General features: G+C 46.3%; 1 protein-coding gene across 4 annotated transcripts in view; it reads left to right on the forward strand.

The window, feature by feature from the left end:
• Window positions 1–10,478: 10,478 nt before the first annotated feature.
• The window catches only part of SMOX (spermine oxidase), a 51,892-nt gene continuing 37,547 nt past the window's right edge, over window positions 10,479–24,823 (forward strand). For 2 of the 4 annotated variants that reach the window (XM_041488160.1, XM_041488164.1), the window contains exon 1: window positions 10,871–11,023. The gene's annotated coding sequence lies outside the window, so the exon portion shown is untranslated. Of the gene's footprint in view, window positions 10,655–10,870; window positions 11,024–17,706; window positions 17,879–24,823 lie in introns of those variants that run through there. The other 2 variants (XM_041488162.1, XM_041488163.1) reach the window with 2 other exon arrangements.

Consider the following 24,823-nt stretch of genomic DNA (forward strand, 5'->3'; position numbering starts at 1 on the left):
AAGGCAAGACACTTCCTGCTACTTTTGCTGACACGTGGCTGCCATTTAGTGATTCATAATCTCTACACACGGCTTGGCACACGCAAGGGATTTTTTTTTTTTTTTTTATAGGAGCTGTTTTCCACTTGTGCAAACACAACAAAGGATTTAAAGGGACCTGCTTTGAGCCACCTCCAGCACCAGCAAGATTCAGCAAAAGGTAACAAAGATGAGCAGGACCATGGGTTGTGTGTTGAGCTATGCACAAGTGGGAGCTGATGCTCTGCTGGCTTTTAGGGGTCTTTGAGCTGAAAAAAGTTTAAAGATATGCCTGTTTTTGATTTTTTTAATAGTTTTTTTTTTCTTCTGTATATCCCAGTGCCTCGTGGAACTGCATAAGCACTGATGTGTCTGAGTGGCAGATAACAAATGCTGGGAGATAAAAAAAACTGATGGTGTTTGGGTAGGATTGTGGTGGGCTCTGGTCTTCTGGTCCCCAGGCTGGGATTTAGTTGTGACATGGACTCTGATGAGATAAATTTTATTATCTGGACAGGAAAAGGAAAAAAATAGTACAGGAATTAAGTGTTTTGCCATGTTGGGTCTGCTCTGTGGTTTGTACAATTTGTTGGTAGCAGGTGTACAGGGGCAATTGCAAAAATATGTGAAATGCCCTTCATATTTAGGAAGAAAATTGGGCATAAGCTGCTTGCTTCATCCATCAGGCATTCTTAGTTCTGAAGAGTTAAGTTGTGTAAGGCTGTGGTTATTGTATTCGAGACAACTTTTTTTTCTGTTTCTGTGGAAAATATCTGCAAGACTCAGACAAACCTGAAACATCGGGATGTGGAGAGCTGCTGGGTGTTTGGGTGTTTGTCCTGAATGCAGTGAAAAGGAATGACTTTTTAATGCACTCTCACGATTTCTCAGAGAAAATCAGACTTTTCTGCACTAAAAGTCTGCCTCGTCTCCCATTTTGTTTTGTTTCAATGACCTCACAAAATGTTTCCAGTTGGAAGTGGACTGGGAGATGTGCACCTGTGAGCAGGTAATTCCATAAAGTTACCTTTGGTGGTCGGTCCACTTCATTTCCTTTTGGTAACTTTATTTTTCTACTGTGCATTCATGAAAAGTTCAGGGAAATGGTTTGAATTGTGTTGTTTGAGTGAATTCCCCATGCAGTCATGGAATTGTAGACTCACGGAATGGTTTGGGTTGGAAAGGACCTTGAAGATCATCTTGTTCCAATCTCCTGCCATGGGCAGGGACACCTTCCATGATCCCAGGTTGCTCCAAGCCCTGTCCAACCTGGCCTTGGACACTTCCAGGGATGGAGCAGCCACAGCTTCTCTGGGCAACATGTGCCAGGTTCTCACCACCCTCACAGGGAAAAAATCCTTCCCAATATCCCATCTAAATCTTCCTTCTTTCAGTCACTTTGGGGTTTGTATAACAGCCCAGCTCAGAGACTGCTCTTAATTGTGCAGCAGGAGCCAGTCCTTGCATGGGAGCCAACAGCCGAGGGGCACAGGAGAGAAAAAGCTGGCTGGGGAAGGGGAATCTGAGTGGGAGCCTTGCAATCCATGGTCCTACTGACTGAATCACGCTGCTGATGTCATTTATTAGGGTTGTTTCCTGCTGAGGAACAGACCCAGCAGCACACAGGTCTCCAGCCACTGCTGGCACGCTCCGGCGCGGTGAATCACCCGTGCTGTTTGCTGAGCTGAGTCACTGGCGAGGACAGAGACCTCACAGAAAATATTCCTTGGTGAACAAACTACTCCAGGATCTCAGTAAAAAAAAAAAAAAAATTAAAAAAAAAAATCCAGGTTCCTTTCTGGCGTTCTTTGCCCGATGAAAGGAGAGTTTTTCTCAGTGGAATTTCTCTGCTCCGAGGTGGTGTCTGGGTGCAGAGTGACCTGTGTTTCCAGCTGGCAGAACAAAGGCAGGGATCGTGTTTGAAGGCTGTTTGTTCAGCATCCCAGTAGTAAGACTTTGGGCACCTGGAAACTTTGGCAAGCAAAACCTGTATTTCATGACATTTTTTAATTTTTTTTTTTTATTTTTTCCTTCTGAAATCTAAGGAAACAGAGAAAAAAAAAAGTTTAGGTTTTTTTCTTTTCAACCAAAAAGGAAATTGTGCAAGGAGGGGGAAAAAGGAAAGTTGTTCCAAGTTGTTCCAAGGCCAAATTATCACCTGCTCACTTTTAATATTGGCTCAGGTAAGTAAAAAGAGAACTGAAGAGCACACAAAGTAGGTCTGGAAAAATCCTGTGTTTGAGAGACAGGGTAGTGAGGGAACAGCCAGCCAGTGTCTTGGCTATACAGGAACTAGTGGCCAGAAAATGAAATTGGTGGGATACCTCCATGAAGGTGGTTCCTCATGCAATGGGTAGCTGAGCTGGAAATGTCTTTCTGAAGGATATTGTGGATATGAAAACGTTCAGGAGGTAAATGGGCTACTGAGAGATGATGGAATTTATGGAGAGATATCTTCTGGGATTTACTAAGCAGATAAATCCCATCAGGCTCAGGACATCCCTTGAGGTGAATATAAAGAAGGCAAGGAGAGCTTTGGGGAGATGTGTTTTGTGTGTTTGACCCTGTGATAGTTTACTTGTGGGGAACAAAGTTCTGGGAGTTCCTTGCACTTCAAATTCCAACAGACCCAACCTTGAGCAGCTCCTCGTGGTCACTGATTTTATTTATTTTCCCATCACTTTAACCTGGAGCAGCAGGAAGGAAAATAAGCTTGGCCACTGAAGCCATGGTACTTTGCACCATGTGAGCAGAGTTGGGAACAGCATTCCTGGGCACCAGGGGCAGGAAAGTGTCTTTTAAAAGTCTGAGGTGCCCCAAATGATACCAGAGAGCTTATGAGGATGTTCAGCTTTCTCTTACATTTTCTTTTCCAAGTCCCTTCCTACCTTCATCTGCACCAGCCAGAGCAGCTTCCAAGCTGGAAGGAGCCTGAGCACTGTGGCTCTTTTTATTCCCTAATGTGTCCTGGCAACACTGGGCAGCCAGCCTGGCATTTTGACTGAGATTTTAAAGGCTTGCTATTACTGATTTCTCTTTTTCCATTTCTCTCCCAGCAACACTGGGTTATTTTACCTTTTTTTTAAATTATTTTTTTAACTCTTGCTTTGCCCTTCCTTTGGGGACTGGGACAAGGGACATAGCTCCTCAAAAAATATTTGGATGCCAGATCCCTGCTAGCACCTATCACCAACTGTACTGTGCTGCTACCTCTCTTCTTCCCCACCTCAGAGCCAGGCAAACACATTCTGTTCTTTTGAGATTATATCCTGGAGATCTGAATGTCACAGCAGGCTGTGCAGTTTAACACAGGAAACATTTGTGCCTGCTATTTAAGAGAAATAAGTTGCTCATGTTTCCCTGGGAACCAGCCCGTCAATCGAGCTCACTTGACTCCCCTGTTATTAAAATAAAATGTGAAAGAGTCAATGGATATATTGCAAGTCGTGGAAGGGCAAAAATGCTATCTGGGTGTATTTTGTATCCAAAATACTCATCCCTGTGTAAAGAAGAAGTGTTTTTTCAGCTTTTTCAGATGGATTGCTGTTCTTTTGGATTACTTTTGCTGGCAGTGTTGTGTCTTCACACACAGAACTTGGAGCTGACTGTAAAAGAGCCCCCTGCAGCTCAGCAGTTGTTGCATTACGTCTGTGTGCAGGTTATACACAACACTTGCTCCCCAGGCGCCCTGGCACTGCTTTTGTGGCTGTGTTCTTTATTACCCCTCTTAGACCGCTCCTTCAGTGCTTTCCTCTCCACCCCAGGAGTGTTCCTCACCTCATTTTTTTGCGGGTTTATAGGAGGGTTTATCTTTAAGACCTGCCACTGGGAGAGGCAGCAGGTTATCCGTGGGGCAAGGCTATTTTTAGGGAGCGCAGTGCCAGGATGGCTCACAGCTCTTGGCAGCGAACACGTGCGGAGCACAAAGGCAGCCTCTGTGCTCAGGGCTGCAGAACTGGGCACCCTCAGGAGCTGGGAGCCAGGCACGGGCAGGGAACAGGGCACAGCAGGAAAAAGGAGCTGCTCTGGGCAGGGAGAAGGGCTGTGGGCACTGCCAAGGCACAGGAGGGGAGGCAGGGGCTGCCCAGGCTGGGATGGAAACAGGGGAGGTTCTCAGGATCGTTCTCTGGCTTTTGCAGGTATCAGCCCTTGGCTTTTGAAGGGAAATAGCCAAACCAGTAACATAATGCCTGGAAGAGAGATATATTACTCTCTTTGATTATTGAAACACCTGGCCAGTGCTGGAGATCAAAAATGGGAGTAATTTGCATTTTCCCACCGTGCTTTCCTCTACCTGCTGTGAGATAAAGGCAGGAGCTGTGCTGCCGTCAGCAGCAAAGCCTCCTCCCAGATTTCCACATCCAACCCTGTTCCTTTGCACCTGCCAAATATTCATTTCCTGGATTCTTTTTGTGTTCAGAATAGTTTAAGTGATTGCGGTTTCACGCAAACTGTGCTGAACTGGCGACAAAGGGCTCTAAGTGTTCATAGCTGCTTTCACAAGAAGGCACGTTGGGTGAGACAGGACTGGATCTCCTGGGGATAACTTGTGAGGAATAGAGGCTAGAGGTGCACAGAATAGTGATAAATTGCTGAGAATCCAGCTGTTGACTGTGTCACACAATATAAGGACATGAGAGCATTGAGGGCTGGAGCACCTCTCCAAAGAGGAAAGGCTGAGAGAGCTGGGGGTGTTCAGCTTGGAGAAGTCTCCAGTGAGAGCTCAGAGCCCCTTCCAGTGCCCGAGGGGCTCCAGGAGAGCTGGAGAGGGACTTTGGACAAGGGCATGGTGTGACAGGACAAGGGGAATGGCTTCCCACTGCCAGAGAGCAGGGATAGATGGGATATTGGGAAGGAATTCTTCTCTGTGAGGGTGCTGAGCACAGGTTGCCCAGAGTAGCAGTGGCTGCCTCATCCCTGGAAGTGTTCAAGGCCAGGTTGAAAGGGGCTTGGAGTGATTAAGGCTGAGAGAGCTGGGGGTGTTCAGCTTGGAGAAGTCTCCAGTGAGAGCTCAGAGCCCCTTCCAGTGCCTGAGGGGCTCCAGGAGAGCTGGAGAGGGACTTTGGACAAGGGCATGGTGTGACAGGACAAGGGGAATGGCTTCCCACTGCCAGAGAGCAGGGATAGATGGGATATTGGGAAGGAATTCTTCTCTGTGAGGGTGCTGAGCACAGGTTGCCCAGAGTAGCAGTGGCTGCCTCATCCCTGGAAGTGTTCAAGGCCAGGTTGAAAGGGGCTTGGAGTGATTTGTGATGGTGGAAGGTGTCCCTGCCCATGGCAGGGGATTGAAACAGGATGATCTTTCAGGTCCCTACCAATCCAAACCACTCCATGAACCCAGGATTCTCTGATGAATGGAAATAGCCAGCTCCTTGCAAATCAAAGGATGTGCCACTGATATTATTCCTTGATTCATTGTCAATATTTACCTGAAGAAAGCAGGCCAGCTTGTGGAAACAAAATCCAAAGAAGGTTATTAAAAACAGGGGAACAATGTCTACCCCACAAAGTCCCTGGCAGAAAATAACTGGGAGCTGAGAGTGGTGAATCCTGTTCTCCCACTTGTGGAGACTCAGGTTGTTCCCTGGCCAGCACACAGGTGTGTGGAGAAGATAGTGCCACCTTTTCATCTGCTGTGCCTGTGCTCCAGGGAAAGCATTTCTAATTTTCCTCACCCAAATGAAACCAAAAGGGCACTTTAGGTACAAGAACTCACAGAAATGGAATCGTGAAGGATTTTTAAATTTAGCAGAGAGAAATTTGTGGCAAGAATAAGTAATTGGGACTTGAAGCTTGACAGATAGAAGCCAGAAAAAGCAGCACATTTCAAGTTTTTGGGATGTGTGCTTGCTACCCCAATTTATTGAGGATTGCAAAGGATCTTCCACACATGGATTTTTTATTTCATATTGTTGAGATTGGATACTTTACTCAGCAGCTATATCCTTCCAGAAATCCATGTAGGAAAGTGTCAAATCCTGTAGCTCTCAGGAAGAAGAAATTACTGCTTGAGCAGTCTCATTCCAGAAATTGCCTTCCTAGAATGGAATAAGGATGAACAAACATGGGAGAGGAATTTCTCCTTCTCACCTGGTCTAGTTTTATTTTTAACCACAAAGGTGAGCTGGGTGGTTGTTCTGTGTCCAGATTGTTCATCATCATCATCAAGGGGAAATATTTATGAGAGAGCTCCCTGTCACTTGGACAGCCTGTCAAATAGCAAAGGTCATTGTTACTCATTCCCATGAACTGCTGCAGCTACACTGGGATGACTGGAAGGTCACAAAGACTTTTTTAGCAAAGGGCAGACTCTCTGAAGTGACTTTTGAAACTGTCTGTAGCCTGAATTTGCTTTCCAAGGGAGGCTGCTGGGCTTTCAGGTTCCCTTTGTAGTCTTGGTAAAACCTTTAATTGACTTATTGTCAGGGGATTGTGAGGAAAAGGGGGAAAACACCCACAAGATGCAATACTGTTTGATCTCTGTGTTTCCTTGTTGTGCTTGTGAGCTACAGCCTTGCTTCAGATAAAATTTCTGGTGGGATTTTGTATTTATGTTAGAATGTTTCTGTCTCCTGCACCGGACGTGGGTTTGGCTTTTTTTTTTCTCCTGGGAACGTATGTTTTTGTTTGAGCGCTCAAGTGTTCCTCAAGTGGGTGAATGAATCATGGAAATTCTGTATTATGGACGGATGGAAAGATAATAAAGCATTCTGTGTGGGCCTTCATGGTAAGTTTGCTTTGCAGGTAAAAGGGATTAGTCTTTCTCTAGTAAACAAACAGTGCAGAGGATGGAAAAGCCAGCTGGGCTTGTTTGGAGTTGCTGTAGTTATTTAACGCAGGTAATTTTTCAGACTGTACGTGGTGTCCTGCTTAGGGAAACACAAGCAGCTTTGTCACTGTGTGTCTGGTTTTTTTATTTTTTAATTGAAATGTTTTGATTTTTTTTTCTGAATATATGCGTGTGTTTTATTTTGCTTAATTTAAATGAAGTCTTGTAGTTTTTAATTTTATTTGTTTTACTTTTTGGGCAAAGGGCATCTGGTGAACTGGGTGACATTTTCTGAAGGTTAAACAGATTTACCCACAGTGTGTCTTTTTTAACAAAAGCTTAAATCTGTATATTAATTGACTTAGGAATTAATTTAGACATATAGGCTGCCATTTGACAGCAGTATATTCTGAAATGTCTCATAGATATCTATTTTTGAATAAAGAGGGTGTCACTGAAGTTACGACTTTTTTGTTAGTTTTTTCTACGGCTTTAGTTATAATGTGGAATATAGGGATAAACCGAGTTACAGAAAAATCTTGGTTAGTTTGAAACTTATATATCGTGGTCCCAATAGTATCCCAAAAGGAGTCTAAAGTGATAGTGTGTGTGTTAGTATCTGGAAATTGGGAAAGAATCCATTTTATAAATTTTTTCAGGTTAGTTTTTGAAAGGTTACCTTTAGGAAAAGAGAAGTTGTTAGAAGATAGGATTTTTAGGATTAGTAAATATAAATCTCTCTCGTTCTGGGATCGTTTTAAGGTGCTAAAAATAGAACCCATAACTGTGTGTCACCCTGCCCAGAGCAGGAGCCAAAATCAGTACCCAGGTATCCTTAGGATAATAATTCCTGGCTTACAAAACTGGAAACCCCTTTTCTGATTTACATATTTTCTGTTCAAGTTATATTTTAACTTCATGAGGGTCCTGCCAGATGTCAGTGTCTGAGTGGGATTCCCCAAAAACTTGACCCAAACTCATGAGGCCTTTTCACTGCAGACACACTCCTAATGCCAAAGCCAAATCTTGGCAAGAGTGGGCAACCTCTGAAGCACAGCACAGCCTGTGGCTCATGTTGGGGGTCTTTGTATTGAGATTCCTGATTTCAAGTAAATAACAGCACTTTTCCCAACATTTTTTAATATGACGATGAAAAATGCTGTGCAACAACAGTAACGCAAAACATTTTTCTGCCAAACATCAGGAATGTGGTGCTTTGGAGCACAGAGGGATACTCTGAGCTGCTTGTTTTTACCTGCTACTCCTGCTTTCTTTTTCAGCCAGCTGGATCCTTATTTTTCTAAAAAAACTTCATGCCAGGCTTAATGCTCATCTCACCTGACAGTTCTAGGAATGGGGCATTATGTTGGTCAATAGGAATCTAGAGAACAATCACTTAATGGCTTTAAGTCATTATTTTGCTTGGCAGAAAATAAAAAAAAAAATATAGCAGCATCAGTCAATCCAATAGACCTCCTTGGCCAGACTTCAAACCTGCCCAAACCTAAAAATACAACTTCACAGAGTGCCCAGGTACCCTCTCGCCCTCCATGTGCCCACCATGAGCTCTCCTGATTTGTTTTCTGGAATTCCTTCCCCATCTGAAGGTGTGTGTGGAAGGACATGAGACCTGAGCTATTTCTGTCCATTCTGTGGTGCAAAAAACCCTTCCTTCAATTTTCGTTCTTCACATTGATTACATCTCTGGATTGCAGCTCTGGGCAATCTTTTCAGGTGTGCTGCACAAGGTCTTTATCCTCCCTGTTTTTATAGGTAAAGCTCTCCAGACTTTTACCATTTGCTTTACATTTCAGTCATAAACCTGTCCTTCAAGAGTGCTTCCCAGGAAAGGTGCTTTATTCACTGTGCAGTCTGCTTATAGAAAACAAATGTCAAAGGCATAAAAAAATGCTGATTTTAAGATTTCATCAGATTTCCTTGGGACTACTGTCTGCAAAAGGCACCAGCCCCAGTCCCATCTGTCAATTACTCTTCCTTGCTGCATCGAACACTGCATTAAACATAGGTTTGCAAGGTATTTTAGCTTTATTTTCCCACAGGTAATTGCATTTCTGTCTACCCTTAAAATGCCTCACAAGCATTCCTCGGGTTTAGGGCTGACTCTGTTGCCAAATCTAAACTGGAGAAAGAGGGTAGAGCCCAGGGGACTCCTAATACCCAGAGCTTGCTAGATTTAGTTCAAATCCTTCGCATTGCAGCCAGGCGAGCTCAGAGCTGGTGCAGCCCTGCAGCACAGTTGTTTATTTGCTGTGGAGGAAATAGAAGTGCCATTCAGTAGGAATTGGCTCCCCAGCTTTCCCAGCTGCTGGATGACAAGCATCCCTCATGGTTCAGCTTTTCTGTGGGTACAGGGGACACCAGTCTGTCCTTTGTGTCCTCTTTGCCTACGAACAAACACGGCCTGGATTTGGGGCAGCCCTGAGGGACAGGTGTTGCTCTGTGAGATGCTGAGGACTCCAGGCAGGAAATCCTGGCTTCCCTTCTATCCTCTGCAGATAAGGATCTCCAGGCTGGACCATCAAACTGTCCCTATTTCCTTATCACCTCTGACTTTGTCCGGTCTGGTGGGAAAGGCTGCTCTTTCCAGCATCGTTGCCAATTCCTCTCTTTCCAGATAGAGCTGGTTAGAACAGGGATATGGATCATTTCCCTGAAGTCCTTTAATTTGCAAAGCTCTGTGTCCCTCTGTAGGCTTGGTGGACACCCAGTGCTGGGGCTGTGAGGCAGGTGTGGGAGGGCAGAGCCCACCACCAGGCACAGGCTGGCTCCTGGGTGGAGGCTCACAAACCACATCCCAAACAGTGTGTAGCCATGGAATCACAGAATATTCTGAGTTGGAAGGGACCCACAAGGACTGACCACTCCAATTTCTGGCCCCTCTGGCACATGGCAACCCCAGCAATCCTATCCTGCTCCTGGGAGTGTTGTCCAAACTCTCCTGGAGCTCTGGCAGCCCTGGGGCTGTGCCCATTCCCTGGGGAACCGAGAAACTTGGTTGAGAGATTTGGGGCAGAGAAAATGAAGTATCCCCAAAATCAAGGAGAACTTGTAATTTTATTTACAATTGTAATAACAACTGTAATAATAAAATAGAAGATCATAGAATGATTTGTGTTGGAAAGGACCTTGAGGATAATCTTGTTCCAACCCCCTGCCATAGGCAGGGACACCTTCCACTAGAACAGGTTGCTCAGAGCTTTGTCCAAACTGATCTTGAACATTTCCAGAGATGGGGTGTCCAATATACATTTAGTATGTATATGTATGTATATATAAAATATATATAGATACATACAAAATGTTTATTTTTTATAAATTTATATATAAATGTGTATTATATGTAGTACATATATATATATTATGTATACACATAATTACATTGCATATACATTATATGTTATAGTGTGTGTGTATATATATGTATGTATATGTTGGAGAAGGTCCTTTGCTAGCTTTTAGGGGTCTTCAAGCTGAAAAAAAGTTTAAAGCTATGCCTATTTTTGATTTTCTATAACTCTTTTTTTTTTTTTTTTCGGTATATCACACTGCCCCGTGCAACTGGGTGAACACTGATATCAGTGCATGGCAGAAACCAGATGGTGAGAGATAAGAAATTGTGACGGTGTTCGGGTAGGACTTTGGAGGGCTGTGTTTTTCTGGACCACAGGCTGGGCTTTAATTGCGAGGTGGACTCCGATGAGATTAATTGCATTGTCTGGACAGGAATAGGAAAAAACTCGTGCAGGAATGAAGCTATTTTCCACACTGGGTCCGCTCTGTAGTTCGGTGAACGCCCCGGAGCAGGGGTATCAAAGCAGCCTTGAAGTACAGCGGCAATCGCAAAAGGTGAAAAAGACCCGTCTCGCTTAGGAAGAAAATTAGGTTTAACACGCTTGCTTCACCAAACAGCCGCTGACATCCTTAGAGTTTCACGTTCAAGTTGCTCTAGACCAGGAGCGGGGCGGAGGAGGCGGCGCAGGAGGCGGAGGCGGAGAAGGGGAAGGAGGAGGAGGCGGAGGCGGGGGATGCTCGAGGCGGAGCCGGGGCGGGCCGCAGGGGAGGCGGCTGGAAAACAGGCCGGCGCTGGTTCTCGGCCCGCAGTGCCCGCAGCCGCCGCTCAGCCGCGCCGGGAGCCGCTCAGCCGCGGGAGGCAGCGAGGCGAGAGCCGGGCGGGCGCCCCGACCCCGACAGTCCCTTCCGGCACCGCACAGAGAGGTACGCGGCGGGCGGCGGCCCCGGTCCCCTCGGAGCGTCCCCTCGCAGGGTCCCCTCGGCCCCCTCAGCCCGCACCTGCGGCGGGAGGGCCGGTGTCGCCTCGGCGGGGCTGCCCGGCTCCGTCCCCGCACAGAGCGCCCGGGCAGCGGCGGGGAGAGGGCGGGGGGCTTTGTCTGGGGGCACAGAGCCGGGACCCGTCCCACACGCCCAGCTCGCCGAGCCGCTCTAGGGGTCGTTCCCGGTGCCCCGTCCCACACACCTGCCCGAGGGGCCGTTCCCGGTGCCCCATCCCAAACGCCACCCTGAGGGTTCAGCCCTGTGCCCCATCCCAAACGCCACCCTGAGGGTTCAGCCCTGTGCCCCATCGCAAACACCATCCTGAGGGTTCAGCCCTGTGCCCCATCCCAAACACCATCCTGAGGGTTCACACCATCCTCAAGGGTTCAGCGCTGTGCCCCATCCGAAACACCACCCTGAGGGTTCACCCCTTTGCTCCATCCCAAACACCACCCTGAGGGTTCAGCCCTGTGCCCCATCCCAAACACCACCCTGAGGGTTCACCCCTTTGCTCCATCCCAAGCAACACCTTCAGGGTTTAGCCCTGTGCCCCATCTCAAACCCCATCCTCAGGCGTTCAGCTCGGTGCCCCATCCCAAACACCATCCTCAGGGGTCAGCCCGGTGCCCCATCCCAAACCCCATCCTCAGGGGTTCAGCTCGGTGCCCCATCCCACACATGACCCCGGAGGAGCCAGCCAGCCCTGTGCCCCATCCCACACACCGCCCTGAGGAGCCATTCCCCGTGCCCCATCCCACAATCTCACCTTCCCAAACTGCTGCAGGGGACCTTCACCCCAAACCACCCCAGGGATTTGCTGACCCTCGTTCCTCCGCCCCTTGACACCCCAGCCCAGGTGCAGAGCAGGTGTCATCCCTGCCGCTTTTAATGGGGACCGTGGGAGAAAGGATCGCTCTCTCGGCTAAGGGAGAACGTGCATGGTTGTGCTGGGATTTTGGGGCGGTTTGGGTGGTTTTTTTCCCCCTCCCCTGTGTTGATGTCGGTGAATCTCTCATGTGACACGAGTCCGCGCGTGCCTCCGCATTCCCCGCCTCGGCGTTCCCGGTGATGACACCGGGAGGAGAGGTTAAGTGGGGAAGTCACCGTGCTGGGGATGCGAATGACGAGCGGCGAGGGCTCACTCCCGGCTTGTTTGTGTTTCTGCTGTTTTCGTGTTTATACAAAGCTGTTACAATACCGGGGGCTTGGCGGCTCGCACCGGCGTTTTCAGTCGAATCCGTCGACTTGTGCGGAATTGCTCCCTCTTTGAGATCGGTGTGGTAGATGAGGGATTAGTTCCGAATGCCGGGTAGTAAATGCACAGAGCCAATTGTCAGTTACGGAAACTCAAAACAAAGCTTTTGTTTACATTCTCAGCCCCATACACAGAGCTGCTCTGCTGCATCCTTGCTCTGCTCATCCCACAAAGTGCTTTCCGTGGATTATAGACCTGCTGTCTCAAACCTGGTGCCGGGACCGGCTGTAATTGCCTGATATATTAGATGTAAACACAAGCTTTATATAAAAGTGAAACCATATATATCGCCTAACACGTGTCCACTCTGTGATCCTGCACAAAGTCGAGCCCAGAGCCCTGTCCTTAGCTCACCCTGTTGATCCACTTTTCCCGTAGCCTGTATGATGCAGTCCTGTTCCCAGAGTCACCAGACAGGTTTAGTGGAGACCAAGAAGTCAGCCCAGGAGCATTTCTCTGTGTTGTGCAAGAATGCTGGTATGTTCTCAGTCCTTTACAGATGTTGTTTTATTGACTTAGTGATAACATTTTGCTCTCCTAGGTCCTTTTCCCTTTCCAGATTGTTAGGCCAGCACTTACTAATCTTCTATGCTTTTATGGCACTGCTGTGGAACAGATGTACTGCGTTTTTTAGGGAGTAGTAAGCTCTGTGGTTTCAGCTGGCTTTGCCTGTAAAAAAAACCAGCACTGCCTTTCCCTCGTGCCACTGTTGTGGAGTGGGTAGCCACACTAGGAAGCCTGTTTGAATGACTACTGAGCTGGCAAGAAATCCAACAGGTTTGGGTCTGACTCAGTGCCTAGATCCAAATCATTGTGTGGCTGATCAAACGTTTACCTGGACTTCTTTGGGTTTGGAGCAGCATCCAGCTGGTATTTTGGCTAAGCTGCGCGTGGAAGGGGGTGTAGAGGTCTTTAAATGCTAAAAATGCTGGGTGCTGTGGTCATTTATCCCTCTCCATCCTTTGGCTCCGTGGAACAGCAGCTCTGGAGCTGTTCCTCTTTGTGCCACGCTCCCCTGAAACGCTGGAGCGTGCGGCTGGAACACCACAAACGCGCTGCACGTGTCCTGGGGTCCCGTGTCCTCAGCCCTGCTGCTGGCACTCGTGGTTGTCCCTCTCTGGTTTGAGCTGGAAGCTCTTTCTCCCCATTGTGTTTCTCCCACCAAGTGTCACGAGTCAGCTGTGGTGTCTCTGAAACTCAGTGTTTTTTTGGGATGGTGGAATCTCAGTTGACTTGGTGGCATTGGAGGGGCTGAGGTAGGGTTTGGAGAACTCTGTGTAATTGTTGACATGCATTACAAACAGCAGACACGATTTCTGGGCTCCCTACAGCATCTAAGAGGTGTAGATGTACTTTTACTGACCTCCACCTTAGCCAAGTAGTGTAATTTGGGTTTTTCTCACTCATCCATCCTCAAAAACTATCGGACCCCTGCCCATCTCTGCCTCAGAAGCTTGGAGGAGTATTCCTGCAACTTGCTGCCAGCCTCAGGAGGGTATCTGCCTGTCTCTCTACCCCACTTCCATCGTTTCATGTTTTCTGTTCCTGTCATCTCACTGAAAAGTAATCCCTTCTAATCGAATCTGAGGTTCTCCAACTAAATTCCTGCTGGCCCAAGTGCGTGTCTAAGGAAAATTGTGATGCTGACTTCTGAAGTATGTGGAATTACTTTGTGTGATTGGGTTATACAAAGAAGAGAGAGAAATTATTTTCTCTCGTTTTTTTCAAAAGTATTAAAACGCAGCCTGCTGTGTTTCACAAATCTCACCGCTGTCTCCTTCTCTCAGTAATTGTAATTAACAGACCAGAAAATGGAAAAATGTAGAAATACTCTTTCCCACTGGCCACAAACATTAGTCCTGTCCAGAAGTTAATGAAGTCAAGTCTATGGAAATTAAATAACTGGTTTTTTTTAGTTCTGTTGGTGAGCTAAAACATTGTGTTAGAGTGGTAAATAATAAATAAAAGGGCTGTAAAGATCTCCTCTTGGAATTGATGTGGGTGAAGAATGGATTTGAACTCTTCTTCTCTGGAGAGTCTAAACCTCTGGCTTTAAGATGTGGCTGAGGGATCTGTCCTGCTCTGCTTGCATGCAAAAACTGATCTAAGCCCGGCAGTAAAGTGGGAGAGAGATGGTAACCCACCATGAGAATAGGGAATAAAAGCATAACCATAAAAAAATCCCAAATGCAATCAATTCATCAAATTATGGAATCCTAAGACACAAATAGTTTTACAAGTGACACTTCAAAGCCACCTTTATGGTGTTTCCAGATTGTGTTACCATCTTTGTTGTCTTCCTGTTGAGGGACCATGAACATTTTCAGCTACCTTGATTTTTTGTTCCATTTTCAGTGGCTCTGTTGCTGCGTTGGCTTTGCTGTGTCTGGGCATTCCTTGCTCCGTGTTGAGGGCACGTGGGTGTGTGCACTGTAATAAATCTTGAGTTTATAGAAGTCACTGTGGAAATTGGTTGAAAAGCTTTCCTATTTAATTTTTTTTTCTTTTTATAATCTAAAATTTCAGTGGTTTCTTCTTGTTTTAACAAAAGATTCCAGAAATACCATGGGTGGGAGTATGAACCACTTGGAAAATAAATCTTCGTGGCCACTCCAGTTACTTCCGTGAGCCTGGTGGCACCTGAGGAGCACATCGGTGTGGTGCAGGTGGTGTGTGGCTCTGCTCTGGAGAGTGGCTTTGGAGGTACCTTAGTTTGAGGTCCTGTTTTTGTGTTTCCATGAGAACCAGTGCCCTGGAGGGGCCCTGGGATGGGGTTGAGCTGCAGGCTGAGAGTGCTGTCCACCTGGAGAAGAGAAAGCTCTAGGATACCTTTGATCACCTTCCAGTGCCTAAAGGGGCTCCAACAGAGCTGGAGAGGGATTCTGGATAAGAGCCTGGAGTGACAGGACAAGAAGGAATGGCTTCCCACTGACAGGGGGGACTTTTAGATTAGATATTAGGAAGGAGTTCTTTGGTCAGACAGTGATGAAGCTCTGCACAGAAGCTGTGGTTGCCCCATCCCTGAAAGTGTCCAAGGCCAGGTTGGACAAGGGCTTGGAGTAACCTAGGCTAGTGGATGGTGTCCCTGCCCATGGCAGGGGGTGGGAATGAGATGATTTTTAATGTCTCTTCCAACCCAAACCATTCTGTGATTCAGCCAGCAGCCCTGAGCTGTGGATAACACAGCACACAAGGTTTTTATAACAATGTATTTGCTGTCTGAACCCAGCCAGCAGCGTGACAAGGACATTTACTATGGGAGATGTGCTCTATATTCTGGTGACCTTTTCCTCTGGAAATCTTTAAATGCAGTGAATGTGGTGGTGTTTGGTGAATTTTAATCATGCCCTTGGTTTTAAGTGCAGATTTGGTGTTATTTTTCATGGTGGATTGAAGTTTTTGTTTTGTGACATGTTGGGGCGGGGGCTGTGAGGCTGCGAGGATGGGATGGAAGGGAAATTGTAAGGATGCAGCAGGAGTGGTTTGGCTCTGAGGAAGGCCTGGGTTGCTCTGAAGGTGATGAGCTCAGCAGCAGGAATGTAATGCAAGAGGGGTGAAAAAGCCCCTCCCTGCTTTTCCTGCTGGAGTTTGATCCCGAGCTATTCTCGGGTAGTTCTCTGCTATCAGGCCCTGCTTTAAAGTCTCAGTCAAACAAGGCACTTATTGTTGGTGCTCTCTAATTCCAGATGATGGTGGCTGGCAGCTTGCTGGGTCTGAGGGAGACAGGTTTTGCAGCCCCAGAGTAGTGATTTACACAGGGCTCTTGTTGGATTTTCCCTCTTTGGGGCAGTTTTCCATATCATGGAAACTTGAGTCCACGTTTCCCTCTCTTCCTGGAGGAGAAGGATGGAGGGAGCACTGGGGGCCACAGAAGAGATCAGTGCCAGAAAGGGAGTGAGGAGATCTCAGCTGTGGAGGGCCCTAAAGAGCTGAACTGACGTAAACCCAGGCAATTTCAGCTTGTAGGGAATTTTTGGTTTGGTAACTTTCATTCCTTTTATCCAGTAGGTCATTCAAGGGCTGCAGAGCCTTTATGATGGCTTGAAAAGTTCATTTAATTCCACTTTTAGTGTGTGCGTGTGTACTTAGTGAGTTCAAAGGCAGGAACTACCTTTTAAGAAATAAAGAAAATATTTGTTTTCCTGGCTGATGAAGTAGAAAACTAAATGGATGTAGATAACTGTTGAAGAATGGACACTTAGTTATTAATTTCTTCAGCATTCATTATCCTTGATAATGCCAGATTTTTCTAAGTGTGTCCTCTAGATTGAGCTGAGTGGCATGGAATAATGTAGGTTGCTGGCATGCTCAGAATGACTGAAACGTTGGACAGGATATGGTGATGCTGGCACATTTTGAGAAGGGGGAAGAAAAAGCACGTTGGTGTTGGATGATTTGTGTTGTGAATCACTTACTCAAGCTCCCTTGTAGCTGATGTAGGCAGAAAATGCCTTGTGCTAGCTAGGTGAAGCAGATAGTCCTAGCCTATCCCTAAGCTGGGAATTGCATAGGAAAGGAGGAGTTTCTTTATAAGAGTTGGTTCAGTTGAATTAATTTTCCAGGGCAGGTGGGGAATGGATTTTGTCTCAGAGAGGTTGCACAAGTGCAGCATTCAAGCACACTCACCTGACGTTTCTGTTGGACGAGTATTTAGTCTGAAACTGAATTGAAAATTCTCCTGTCCCATGGGATGCGTGTTCCAGGATATAGATGTAACCTCCTGCTTTGATCTCCGGTCTTCTTCTAACAGGATTTTCTCTTTTGAAATCAGTCACCATTGTGATCCCAGGGGACTCTGCCAGGAAGATGTGCCTGGTAATCCTTTGGTTGAGCTCCTAAAGCTCACAGACCCTTTGGGGAAGCCTGGCGAGCTGGCACGAGGGTTGTTTTGCAATAGCCTGGCTTTAGGAGTGGAGCTGCCCTGAGATGTTTTCTCTGAGCTGTCCTGTCTCCGACTGCTTGTTTCCTCTCTTGCATAACTCTTTTCAGCCGTCAGAGCGCAGGCTGGCGGGTGACTTACACAGATTTAAGATGCTGCTTCTAGGAAAAGGAGTCATCCTATTCCTGTGCATGTTCTGTTTGACTTTGGGTGCGAGATCTTGGTCAGGGAGCCCACACACCCTGGCAGAAGATTGTTATTTTTATGGGGTCATTTTTTTAGTTGGATCCAATCCCTGGCCCGTCCTGTGACTGGTGCTGTCAGCACTACACGTACAGTCAGGGCTGTCCTTTAAGGACAGTACAAACTGGGATCTAAGTTTTCTGGGATTGCATAACTGTGCCCTCAGATGTGCCAGGATGTACTGACAAACACACACATGTGTGGTTATAGCTGGGATGTGCTCACAAAAACTCTCACATGTGTGAATATTTCTCCTTGGGACCACTTCTGTCACCTTTCTCCTTTGTTGTTCCATAGACAGAGCTTGGAGGTTGACTTTGGATTTTCAAGAATGAGCCAAGAGGATTGTTGGGGGGGCTCACAAGGAAGCAGAAATTCTTAAAACCGCTTTGATAGGCCAAGCTTTAACCCTGAGATAAAGGTTGGTACTTCAGAGTTTGCAGTTGACACTCTGCTGCTCGCATGCTCTGACCCCACGGGGAACTTTGTGCCATTCATTAATGCTTGCAGGAGCATAAAGTGCTCCCAGCAGACTAAATTAAATGTCCTTTTCTAGTTGTGGGGAGCTCACACCGTTGCTCCAGTGTCACAGTGGCATCTGGTGTCTCTGTTTGGGCTTTGAGAGAACTTGACAAAGGGCTGAATGTGACCATGGGCTTTGGAGTGAAGCACTGGGTCATTAATCTTTTTGTCTCCTGATTCCCTTTGGGGTGGGATCCAGGGCTGTGGTGGGCAGGGATCCAGTCTTGAAGATCTTACACAGGAAAATATTCCAGGGAGGAACAGAAGAAGGGCCTACAGAGAAGAAAGAACTGCTCAGACTGTAGGGTGAGATGGGAAGGGGACAGTGGGAATGGGCTCCTGTTAGTAACTGTCCCCATGCTGTGGGATGTGAGAGGGTCTGTGTTGTTGGGAAGGCTGTGCTGGGGAGCTCTTCTTCCTGTGCCTGTTCTGTGAGTCCAGCTCTTTGTGTTCTCCCTGTGTTGCTCCTCCAGGGATGGAGGGAGAAGGTACCATGTGGGAACAGGCAGCTGCTGCACGTGGGACCTTACAGTGTTTCTCCAGTGTATGACAGAAATATTAGGGAGGCTTGTGTGCTTTGGGGCTGCTGCTGACGTGTTCTGTTGTCATATTTCTGTTACAAGCAAAGAGCTGCAGGGCCAGAAGGGACCTTATGTTGTCTAATCTGACCTCCTGCCCCAAGGCTGGGTCAGATCTATTCAAACTTTCCCAGCAGATGTTTGTCCAAAGCAGTTGTTAAAAGCTTCCAGTGATGGACTTTCCTCATTGTCCCTGGGTTATCCTAGAAACTCTGTAATTGTTCTTGCCATTACCATGATTTTCCTGGTTTCTGACTTTGATTTCTGTGCAGCAGTTGAGAATTGCTGCCCTCTTGCCCTTTTGTTACTGTACAGAGTGAGCTGTTCAGTCCTCTGGAGCTGCCTTTGGGAATCTCTGGGCCATGTCTTCCTCGAGCTGCGGCGTCCAAAACTTCCCTGGAGAGCTGTGTCTGATACCTGCATGTACTGAGCCAGCAAACACCATTTTGTGACTCTCATGTAGACTTTTGGGGTGTGATTAATGCATTTTAGTTTTGGACAAAGCACTGGTGAAGTGTTTTGTCATGGAAGGTTTTATTGTGGCTTTGTCTCTTTACCAAATACAAGAACAGAGCACTTGCTTTTCTTGCTCAAGCACTATCTTTTCCACAGGGATGTGTTCTGGATCTCTGACTGTTCCAGAATAATTCCTTGCTGTTCTAAGGTGAAGGAAATCCTTGCCAGCTGCCCTGACCAAGGCTTTCCCCATGATGAGCTCGATTACAGCTCAGCCATTGTGCTTTCCTGCTCTGACCTGCCAGCTGTAGCTCAGGAGTGACCTTCCCTTCTCCCTCCCTGCCGTGATTACACTCTGTGCATCTGATTTTATACCTGCTGTTCCTTTGTTTCCCTGAAGGATTCAGCTATTCATGCATTCTAAAGCTGGTAAAAAGTGGATGGAAGATTATTCTGAGAGGTAGCACTCAAATATAAAGCATGACAGAAAACAGATCAGCCAGCACTAGAGGCATTATTTGCTAAGGTAAACTCCTTCACTTTATTTTTGAGGGAAAAAAACCCCAAAACTTGCCTGTGTGTATTGTTCCAGGTATTTTCTCTGGATCTGTTAACACCTCTATTATACCTTTCAGTGGGAAAGAGTAGGATGTGTGTATGAAAGGTTTGTCTGAACACAGATGGCTTTTGTCCTGAGACAACTGAAGAAGCTCTCACCAAAATGAAGGCTGGTCTGGACAGGTCTGAAACATCTTTTGGCATCGACTTGTGTTTATTGCTGTGGGAAGAGCAGGTAGGGAGGAGCAGTCTGGCTTTTTTTTGTTTGAACTATCAGTATGTATCTTTGAATTCCTCAGTGTTCTTGCAGAGTTTTTGTATGATAACCTGTGTAATGTGAGTCCCCAGTTTCTCTTGTTCTCTTTCCAACTGCAGTGAAAGCTCTGGTCTTTCATTCCTTACTTTTTTTCTCTGTCAGTTGCAGACACTGGGATCTTTAGTCATGTGGAAGGTATTTTATTGACAGCTCTAGAGTCTGAAGTACTTGCTAGCACTGAAGAGGTGTAAAGTGATGTAGACTCTTGGGCAAAATCCCTTTTCCAGTGTTCCTTGATAAAGATTTCTTAGAACTGAAGAGTAAGTGAAGTGGCACAGGAGATTTGAAGCTCTCTCATCTCACTTCCTGCTCCAGACAGAGCCAGGATCAAAGGTAGGTTTCTTGTGAACTTTTTTGGACTTTTTTTAGTCAAGAGTGGCAGGTTGACACCATGCTTTGTGCCCTCCTGGTCAGGAATCTTTTCCTCCTGTCTGATCAGTATTTCCCTCGCTGTCAGTAATTCCCATTGTTTCTTGTCCTTTGGTTTTTGCCATCCAGTCTGGCTCCATCTGCTCAGTAAGCCTCACTTAAGTAAAGACAGTAACCGGATCTCCCACTAAGAACCATTTCTTCTCCAAGTTCAACAGCTCCAGTTCCCTCATTCCCTTCTCACATCAGGTGTTCCAGTCTGTTGGCTGCTGCCTTTCCAGCTCAGTGATCCAAGCAGATTTGGTGACCAGAGAGTCATGGAATCACAGAATGGTTTGGGTTGGAAGGGACCATAAAGATCATCCAGACCCAACCCCTCCCATGGGCAGGGACACCTTCCATTATCCCAGGTTGCTCCAAGCCCTGTCCAACCTGGCCTTGGACACTTCCAGGGATGGAACAGCCACAGCTTCTCTGGGCACCCTGTGCTGCGACCTCCCCACCCTCCCAGGGAAGAATTTCTTCCCCATATCCCATCTATCCCTGCTGTCTGTCAGTTTAAAGCTGTGTGTTTCACCCGTCCAATTAGTATGTCCCCATTTTTCTGTGTTGATGAGCCCTGGACTCTTGTTCTTTCCATCCACATTGATGGCCATTATCTTGTTTTAAAACAAAGATTAAAGCCAGACACTTCAGTTCAAGGGAACCAAACTCTGAATGTTCCTGCTGGATTTGGAAGAAGAGGTCTCCCTTCAGGATGTGTCCTGCTTGCTTGGCTGCAGTAGTCTGTTCTTAGGAACATTTCTGGTTTAAATGGATCCAGCTAAATCTCACACCTGGTGTTCTTTAATTTTGTTGTTCTCCGGAAGGTACTCTCAGGTCTGCTGTTCCCAAAAGCCCATGAGCAGTGAGCAGCCCAGGGCAGGACTTTGCAAGGCACAGCTGAGTGCTTTCCATGGCTCATCCCTTGGGCTTTGCCTTCATGCACCTGTGGAACTTTGCGGAATGTCACCATTTTGTCTTGACCCTTTAAGAGCCTTTTCTGGAGTCTTTCTGAATAGAGAGTTGCTCCCTATTTTTGTATTTGTACCTGGGGCTTCTCTTTCTTAATTACCTGGTGTCAGTATTGGACAGTGCATGAAGGTAATTTAGAAATTGAAATCTGTACACTGTGGTGCTTGCAAATCCTCCCAGCTGAATCATCTGTTGGGTTTATGGCTATACATTCCAGTCTGTCATCCCGACTGGTAATGAAAATATTACACAGCTCTTATGCCTGGCTGGACCCGCTTTCCAGTGCCCTCCCAATTAGATAACAAACCTTGATAATTATGCTCCGAGAAGGATGTTGTCATGCAGCCATTTTATGGTGATTACATCTAATTAATGTTTTCTTAGGTAGATCTTATGGGAATGTCATGTGGAACAGCATCAGAGCTAATACAGATTGCATTTCTGAATCTCCTTATCAGTCCTGTACATTTTTTCCTGGTGATGCACAGATCCTTTATTGCTCCATAGATTTCTGATGCTAGAAGGAACCACAGAGGTGATGAAACCTGCCCCTGTCCACAATGAAAGTTCAACTGAGCAAGTCACACCAGATTGATCAGGAGTTCTGTAACGGGACAGTTGTGACACAGCAGCTCCAGGAGATCAAGAGGAAACAAACGTGATGTGTTTATGGATCCCAAACAAAATTAAACAATTACCTGAATGCAGCCTTCGGAGCAGCCTTTGAACGAATCCCAACCCTTTTTCTGCAAGGGCTGGGAACATAAAGAACGTGTCTAATCTGTACTGCTATCAGGCAGCAGTTATCAGTGCCTAAGTGCTGTTACTCAGATCTCGTTAGCTGCCTAATTGGATAATAGGCAGGACACTTCACAACTGCATAAATATATTAAGTTTAATCTGCTCTGAGGCAGGGAGGGGAAGAGGGGCTTGGTGAGAAATGGGCACAAGAAGGTGCACAGTGGGGCAGAGGTGTAAATATGGGGGGGGTTGTGTCCCCATCACTTCAGTCCCAGTAACTTTCTGAGGCAGAGGCTCTGTGTGTCTGCAGCATTTACATCAGTGCTGGAGTCCCAGAGCAGAGACTTTCAGACTTTACGCATGTTGGCCAGGCAACTTCACCTCCAAAAGCACAGTTTATGTAGTAGTTAAATCCCTTTCTAACTTATTTTCAATAAAATGAATGGTATAACTTCATACCTTGTTTTTAAATCCAACGTGCTAGAACAGAGAGAAGCATCCTGTGTGTTTGTGTGGTACTGGACTTTGCAGCACATTCCTGGTCCTAAAGCTTATTTCCAGCACATGCAGATGGACAGTGGGCAGGATCAGAAAGCTTCCACAGTTCTGTACATGGAGAGGAGAAGCTGTTTGAGTATTACACACTTTTCCTTTTCTTTCCTGAAAGAATGCAATTACTGCAGTTACCCAGTTTTAAACTTTTGGAGTGGGTTGTCTCTTTCCAAAGGTGCAATGAAACGTAAGTCAGATTCTTGTAGACCTGGGTATGAGCACATTTCATGAGTTGGCACCACCTGTTCTATTCTCAGGAGAAGGAATCTGCAAGGGACATTTCTGGGTGCAAAAGATGGACCTGCTAAGGGGATCTTTAGCTTAAGGTAATGGGAGAGTGACTGTGTGAACTGTGTCCTCTCCATTTTTTTTCTGGCTTCCTTTGGGACTGTTGGAGTGTTTTCACAGAAACCCCAAATTGAGCCCAACTTTTGGCCCTGTACCCTGTGTGAGGTGCTTACAGCTTTTCATTAATTTCTTGCTTAACCTCATAGGAAAAGTATCTTCACCTTGTGCTGTCCAGAATCTGCCTGTAGCTAGGCAGGAAAGACGTGAGCCACCCTCTTAATCTGCAAGTGTCTTAAGCAAATGTAAACTCCATTAAGTGTGTTTATCACTGAGTAGCTTGTTCCCAGCTCTGCAAAGCACCTTGTGGTTGGTTTGTATGGAATGTACAAAGGATTCTCTGCTGCTTTGTCCTGACATCTGTGTTTGTGAGCAGCAAAGGTTAAGAGCCAGGCACTTGTCACTAAAGGTTAAGTGTGAGGACACAGTTCCACTGTGCTGTGAATTTAAAGCCTGCTGATTTTCCCATGGAAAATGTTATTTCAAAACAGAACCCCTAAATTGCTTTTATTTTGGATGAAGGGAGACACCATGGGTTGTTTGGTCCATTTTGGTGTAAAAAAGCTCCCAGATGGAGGAACTAAAGAATAGTCATTGAATGCAGAATAATTTTTATGGTTACCCACACCTGATGTATTGCCTGCACTAAAAGTGTGATCAACAGGGAAAAACAGTATTTTTTTTCCAAAGGGTAGCTCACATCTCAGCAGCCCAATTCCTGGAACAGGCTCTGGAGAGAGTCTGTGTCCTTGTTTTGCTGACGTAGTCCCTCTGAGGCACTGGTGGGGGGATAGCTGCAGGTAACTCATCCCTTCTGCTGCTTGTGCCTGGGTCATGCTGCAGTTGGAGGCATCCAGGAGAAATGAAGGAGAGTGGGCTGCTACAGATGGTCTCCTCAAAATGTTGGATGTGTTGATAACATGTTTTCTGTAGCTATACACACCAATATTGCCTTTATCTCCCATCCAAATCTGCTGGGTATTGATGTGGACTCAATCCGTCATCAACTTTGAGTCAGGCTTGACTTCAACCTGTACTTATTAAAGAGTGAAGAAGGCTCTGTCTTACATGCAGTTGATAAGGGAATTTAGAAATAAAAGTGCACATTAAACTGTCAGTAGCATTTTTCCCCCTCTTTATCTGGAAAAAAATAATGGTAGGGGTTGTTTTCTTCCTCCTGCGCGGGCAGTTTCTAGACATGCCCAACACTTGCAGGATTGTTTTTCAGACCCAAGATAACCCTTAGGGTGGTCCTGTCTGCCCCTGCCTGCTGCAGATCAAACCCACACCCAGACAGGCAGGAATCAAAAGCAGAACACCTGCTTAGTTGGTCTCTAGTGTGTTCTTTGCAGAAAGTTTTAAAAATGTGTTTTTTCAGGACAATGAGGAGGTGAGATTTGTGACACCGTGGATTCATCTCGCCCTGTGGCTGAGCATGGATGAGCTGTCCTTGTAGAGGGAGCCACAGGAGGATTGTGTCACTCTAGGTCTTCATTAGGGTTGTTAAGCACTATTTTAAGTTTCCTGAGCTTAAGTCACAGAAGATCTGATGTCTGGAGTCAAGGCCTGGCCTGTGACAGGCAGTCCTTTGGAAAGCTGTGCAAAGATCCTCGTGTCTCTCCAAAGCAGTGCCCTGTATTTCAGAAAGGAACATTGTGAGCGAGGAGAACAAGTTTCAGATCACATGTTCCCCAGCAAATACTGTCCTTTCGATAGGAAGACTTGTTGGAGAATGTTAATTGAGTCCCTTTTTAAATGAAGGAGGCTTTGCTTCCTTCCCAAGTTTTCAAAACAAATTTTCCAAATACAGTGCCTATGTTTCATTCAAGTGTAAATCCTTTCTCTTTAACCTGGAAGTTATCCCAGAAAAAAAGCCTATCCATTCACTGCAGGACAGACCTTTGTGGTTGTAGAG

The sequence above is a fragment of the Pyrgilauda ruficollis genome, unplaced genomic scaffold (assembly GCF_017590135.1).
Source record: "Pyrgilauda ruficollis isolate IOZ18807 unplaced genomic scaffold, ASM1759013v1 scaffold88, whole genome shotgun sequence".
Taxonomy (NCBI): Eukaryota; Metazoa; Chordata; class Aves; order Passeriformes; family Passeridae; genus Pyrgilauda; species Pyrgilauda ruficollis.